General features: G+C 38.5%; 1 long non-coding RNA gene across 2 annotated transcripts in view; it reads left to right on the top strand.

The window, feature by feature from the left end:
- The window catches only part of LOC125610917, a 55916-nt gene that overhangs the window by 2036 nt on the left and 47490 nt on the right, over positions 1–6390 (top strand). The window contains exon 1 of one of the 2 annotated variants that reach the window (XR_007340983.1): positions 5765–5775. The exons of the other annotated variant lie outside the window; for it this stretch is intronic. This is a non-coding gene — a long non-coding RNA (uncharacterized LOC125610917). Of the gene's footprint in view, positions 1–5764; positions 5776–6390 lie in introns of those variants that run through there. 2 annotated transcript variants of the gene reach the window in all.

Here is a 6390-nt window from a genome sequence, read left to right as displayed (position 1 = left end):
CCCCCCCCCCTTTTTTTTTTTTTTTTGTATTTTATTTATAGAGACAGGGCCTCACTGAGTTGCTTAGGGCCTAGCTAATTTGCTGAGGATGGCTTTGAACTCACCATCCTCCTGCCTCAGCCTCCAGAGCTGCTGGGATGAGAGGCATGCGCCACCACCCCCGGTTGTATGGTCCTATTTAAATTTTGAAGAGTCTATATGTACATCAAAAATTCTAGAGGCACATCTTCAAAATTAACAGCGTTTTGTAGAATTAAGACTGTTGTAAATCTTGGTTGTATTTTTAGAAACATCATAAAATAATCACATCTCACCTGATTTTAAAAAAAAATGAAGAGAGAGAAATGAAGGAAAGTATGGGAATCCTGGGATATCCACTGCCTAGGAGCTGAGGCATGGATCAATAGAAGGGAATGCAGGTTCTGCCCTGATGGCTGCCTAAACACACACACACATATTTCAGAGCTGGCTGCGAACTTTGTGGTATCTTTGTATTCCAAGGGCTGAGTCTTGCAAACAAGGTTAGCAAAGTACAGCGTGTGCCCCCTCAGGTGGTTTTGGGAGCTCATCAGGTCTGAGTAACACTAACTCATTCATCTTTGGATGAATTTGTGTGGAGTGCTAAGGTGTTGACAGAACCTGAGCTAAGAACAATGTTTATTTATATCTGCACACAATAATTCATGTCTCCCTGAGTCTAGGACTCTCTCCTAATTTGCTCACCATTTGCAAACATTTCCAGTTTTCTCCACTGTTGATCCCTGGTTTCATTTGGCTGGACTTGAGCAAATGAAAAGGAACGTAAGACAGTGAATGGAACTGAATGCTGTGATTCATACACGGAAGGCGAACATTTGTTTATGCTAATATGTGTCAGAAACCCTAAGATTTCTAGATTTCTGTTTTGCATCTTCGTGGTTAATTGATACTGTATCTGCATTGGTTATGCTAAAAGATGTTTTAAACTATATGATTCTGTGTGTAGTGTGTGTGTGTGTGTGTGTGTTCATGTATGTGTGTTTGTGTGTGTGTGGTCAGCTGGGTTGAGGCAGGACTTCCCTAATGTCCCGGCTAGGTGCATTTGTAACCATTCAATACTTTTATGGAATACGAAAATTTCTATAAACCTCTGTTTATTATGGAAAATTTCAAACATATAAAAAGTAGAGAAATTAGTATGACTCCTTTCCCATATGTGGAGGTATAATTACTGCACAATTATCAACTCATGGCCAATTTTATTTTCTTTATAATTCCAACCACTTTCCCATGCCACTATTAGATACTACGAATGCCAGCAGATGTGGAGTTCAAGTTGAAAGTCTTAAACCTTGACATTTAATGGTGACTTGTGAGATGGAAAGAACAGAGCAAAAGATTAGAAAGATAGTTCTGCCTTAAATCATGCTTGACTATCACTGTTCGCAAGTTGATTAATTTTAGGCTATGTAACATTTCTGAGCCTCATCTGTAAAATGGAATTACAGGAGGTAACTCATAGAACAACTCAATTAAACCCTGGTACTCTTAAAGTACCAAGTGTCATTCTTTCTATCCAGCAGGAACTTAATTATTGTTATTTTTCTACTATTACTGCTCCTTTGTCCAGAGCAGAAAATCTAAAGTATAGAAAGACCAAGTTCTCCAGAACATCTCCATATAAACTGATAAGTATGTGTTGCCCATTTGCTGAGGTCATTGCTCAGGAGTAAGTGCCTATTTTGAGTGAATTCAGCAACTATATTTACATTATCTACAGGGTGAGGTTGTTGCCTTACCAGCATAAAGGATAAATACATATCCTTCTGCCCAAAATTCTGTCAGCTTTGGTCAATACTGATTGTTTACAAACTCCCCCATTGGCCAGTCCCTTATTTAGGTTAAATTCTGTAGATGCAAATCAGGTGATCCTTTAGCTCTTCTCAATCCATGCCAATTAGCTGTTCAGCCCAACTTGTCATCCATTTACAAAGAAGGAAATAGAAAACAGATGGGAAGCAAAGATATTCAGGAAGAGAGAAAGCTTGAAGAGCTGCTTCTTGGGGTGGTTTGACCTACAAAAGGAAATGAGGTGGGTCGGGGTGTAGGATGGTGGATTGTCGAGTAGCCCTGGGACCATCTGAGAGCATGATTCTTTGGGATAGTGTGTACTGAATAGGAAGCAGTTGCTGAGCCTGAGATCAAGGAACACTGAATAAATGTCAACATGTGTTCTCATCTGGATTGGGGTCTGTGTAGACTCAGTGATACTTTCCAGCTCAAAAACAGAAGAGTAATATAGTTTTGAAGGAGTCAATTGATTTCCCTTTTGTTATTTTTTTTTAAATTGATAGATAAAAATGGTATATACTTATGGTCTACAACATCATGTTGCATACAATGTAGAATGGCTAGATCAAGCAAATTAACATTTGAACTGCCCCAACTTATCATTTATTTATGGCAAGGACACTTAAATCTACTGTTAGCAATTTTTAAGTATACAATATATGTTAATTACACCCACCATGTTGTGCAATAGATCTCTTGAATTTATTCCTCCCAACTGGAATTCTGTGCTCTTTAACCAACATCTGTCTCATCCCTCCCTCAATTTTTTAATCAAGCTTCCTAGTTAATTTCTGACCTGGGACAAATCACTTTTCCCTAATAAGGATTCTTCTTATGAACTTGGCTTTGGGAAGTGGGTTTACCTGTCATGTGGAAAAAAGCACATCTCTTATTAACTGTGCTCGCAGCAGTCACAGAAGTGCTGTTCAGCTTTCTGCCAGGAGAGAACCGATTGTTTCACTGTAAGGAGTGTAGTTAGCAGACAGCCCCCAGCTCCAGCCTCTGAATTCAATTCAGTTTCTGAGCTAAGGTCACACAATAATTGAGCATAACTCGGATCCTAGAGACCTGGCCATATCTTCCCATTCTGTAGTTCCTCTAATGGGTCATTTTTGCTCTTGGGTTCCCTGTGGATTAGCTTAAACCTTGTCAGACCCCCATCACAATATGAAGCTCTCCTTGCCAAACCCTGTTTTCTTCCTTCCTTCCCTTTCCTTCATGAGTGTCAGATTAACATCACCATTATAGTCTGAAAGCTCTCTCACTGTTTCATTGTTCACAAGCATCCCACCCACTTCCAATAACCTGTTTGCTATCCTAACTCTGTCCCAGAGGGCCCAGTTGACACTTGTGGTAGCAACACCTGCTTATGATAGCATTTCAAAAATTGCAAGGATCAGTACTTAAAGCATGGCTGCTTAAAGTGCAAAAGTTTATCCAATTCACAAATCAACCACATTTTAAAATTGACTTAGTATTGCAAATACTATTCTTTTATCCTGAAACTAACATTTCAGAATTGTATCTACAAAGTCGTATTTCCCTTAGCCAGGCCTTTCGTGATCTAACAGACAATTAATATATATCCTTTCCCAGTCTTCATTCTGGAATAATGAATACAGTCCCTTTATTTTATAATTCACTACTGATTTCTTATCTTTTAACTTTTCTTTCTTAAAGTGTGCTTTTCTTGAAAGCTCTCAACAAAAAAAGATTTTTAAAAAGTCATATTTTCCCTACCAACAAGACAAGAAAAGTCTCTGTTTAAATTATCTGGATATGGAGAGCATATTCATTATCCAGTTCAGGTATTAATCAACATTCATTTAATGTACTGTTAAACTACATACCCCAGAATGCCCTTTCTTATGTGTTTCTAGTTAGTAGGTCACAAAGAGATTCATGGGGAGGTTTGGAAGGCATAAGTACAGCCGCCATTGTATGGCTCACATATGTTACCACTTAGGTGCTGCCTCACCTCTTTGGTGCGAGGCAATCCCTAATATTGTACCCTTTCCTTCTCTTCTTTCTGGAATAAAAAGTAGCGTTCTTTCATTCTATAATTTCCTACTAATTCCTTGATCTTTTAACTTTTATCAAAGTATGCTTTTCTTGAAAGTTTAAAAAAAATGTTCTTAAAAAGTTCTATCTATCAACAAGACAAGAACTGTCTCTGTGTTACATTTATCTGGATCCACAGAACATAACATATTCATTATCCACTTTAGCTCCTTTTCTAGGATCCTTCATCAGCCTCTCTGACTCCTGAGCCAGGTGTGTGTGATCTGCTCTGTGATGAAGGCTTCTACAGGATTTTCACAGCTGCAAGGTCAGAGTCAACAGGACCCGGCACAGATTTCAGTCTGAACTCATGGACTCTGGATTGTGCTTGTGGTGCCGGCTTGTTCTTCTCCGGTACCTTGTATCCATCCAGACGTTTGCAGCCTCTGGCATCAGACACAAAGGTGGCAGCTCTACAGGTACTGCTTAATCAGTTCCCACAATTGCTTCAGGTCCAGTTCCTGTAACAGAGAAAATACACACACACACACACACACACACACACACACACCACACGGGGTTGGGGGGTTGGGGGCGGGATTCTGCTTCTCTGATGGATCCTTAACGAATACGTCCATGCAGACAGTCCAACATTAGAATGAGGGTCCTCGATAGCATAAAGGACTTATTCCCTCCCCCCACCCCATCTCTGTTCAGCCTTCTTTACTGCATGGGTTTGCTTCCACAAGGTCATGAGGTAAAGCCTTCACACTTGCCTCATCACTTCAAGTTCAGGGAGAAAAGAAGACGGGAGGGGAAAGGTCAAAAAGGAACTTTCCACAAAGCCCCTCACAGCACTTGTTTACAACCCTCTTTTCCTCCCTTATTCTCAAAAGAAGCTGAGAAGTGAATTATTTTAGTCGGTTCGTTCTCAGGGTTCTCTTATAAAGAAAAGGAGAAATTAATGTTGGGAAGATAAATATTCAACTCTACTAGAGCAGAGAAGGGTGTGTAGCCCTAGACTCAGGAAACAAAAAGAAGTCCTGAGGTCCAAACTGTGTCTGTACCCTTAAGGAGCCTGCACTCGAATGTGGTGGAATAGCAGGTACCCCCCTGGATTCCATATAAGGGGGCAATTGAAATTAAATGTCTTATGATGGTATGGATGACTAGAAATATGATCATGCTATGATTCTCCAGTGGATGCCTTCAAACCACAGATAATACCAAACCCTATATATACTATGTGTTTTCCTATATGCCACAAATTATCAAGAGTTATTCTGTCCTTTCATGTTGAATGCCCTGGTGCCTCCTTTGTATCACTACTTCTGTGCTTTGGGCATTATTAAGTAAAATATAAGAGTTACTTGAACAAAAGCACTGAGATACTGTGACAGTTGATCTGATAGCCAAGACAATTACTAAGTAACTAACAGTTGGGTGGCATATACAGTGTAGATACTGTGTCAAAGGAATGATTCACATCCCAGGAGGGATAGGGCAGGGTGGCCTGAGATCACATCTGCCAAAAGAGTCTGTAATTTAAAACTTAAGAATTGTTTATTTCTGGAATTTTCCATTTAATATTTCTACACCCTGGTTGACTGAGGATAAATGAGGCAGCAGAAAGCAAAACTATGGAGAAGGGTGGACGACTACACTTCATACGGAGGAAAGTTTTCTATGCACCGAGAAAAGCATTCACTTTACAACTCTGATTTCAAGGGAAGGGTGCAGTAGAGTAAAAAAGATGTAGGGAATTATAAGAATATGGGGAATGGTGGGTGGCAGGTAGACTAAGAAAAAAAAATAAAATGATTCAGACTTGAAGTTATAAATTGGTGCTAATTACTACAGCTAATGACAATGATCAGTGACTTGTTTCACTTGAGTGCTTTGTATTTCAGGGGAGATGTCTGAATCCATGTGTGTTCAAGATGTGTATTTTTGTGAAAAAAATTAATGTGCATTTTCTTTGGTTTTTACTTATAAACAAGAAAGATGTCTTCTTTCTTTCTTTTGGTATAAATGTCATAAATATAGTCAGAGTCTTCTAAGCACAGAGAACTAATCTTTATTAGAAAAAGTAAAGTATATTCTAATTTGGAAACACCTTTATAACCTGTCTTTATGCTTCAAGTCCATCTTTTTCAAATAATAACTAGGAAAAATATGATAAAAATACTACAGAGGGAGAAAAAAAAGCTTAGAAAGAGCCAAATAGGAAAATAACTGTCCCCCCAAAATTTATTTTCATTCATCTCTTCCAACCATTGCTTCATAGAGAAGATAGTCAGAGTCCTTTATTTACCAAGACTGTGTTTATTTACCAGAAAGCTGTTTTTGAAATGGCTCAAAATGTCCTGTTTTGTTTTAACCTTTTTTTTTTCATACAACTTTAACATACCTTTTTATTTGGATCACAAACAAATTTGTCATTAAAGATGGGAAAACAAACCCACTGAGCTTTAGATAATGAATTTAAAACACTAACAACAACAACAAAATTTAGTAATTTAATACTCACCATTATTTTACCAATAAATTTATGAAAGG

Source organism: Marmota marmota, unplaced genomic scaffold, assembly GCF_001458135.2.
Source record: "Marmota marmota marmota unplaced genomic scaffold, marMar, whole genome shotgun sequence".
NCBI classification, from domain to species: Eukaryota; Metazoa; Chordata; class Mammalia; order Rodentia; family Sciuridae; genus Marmota; species Marmota marmota.
The sequence above is the reverse complement of the archived record's forward strand: the minus strand, read 5'-3'. Positions and strand labels throughout refer to the sequence as shown.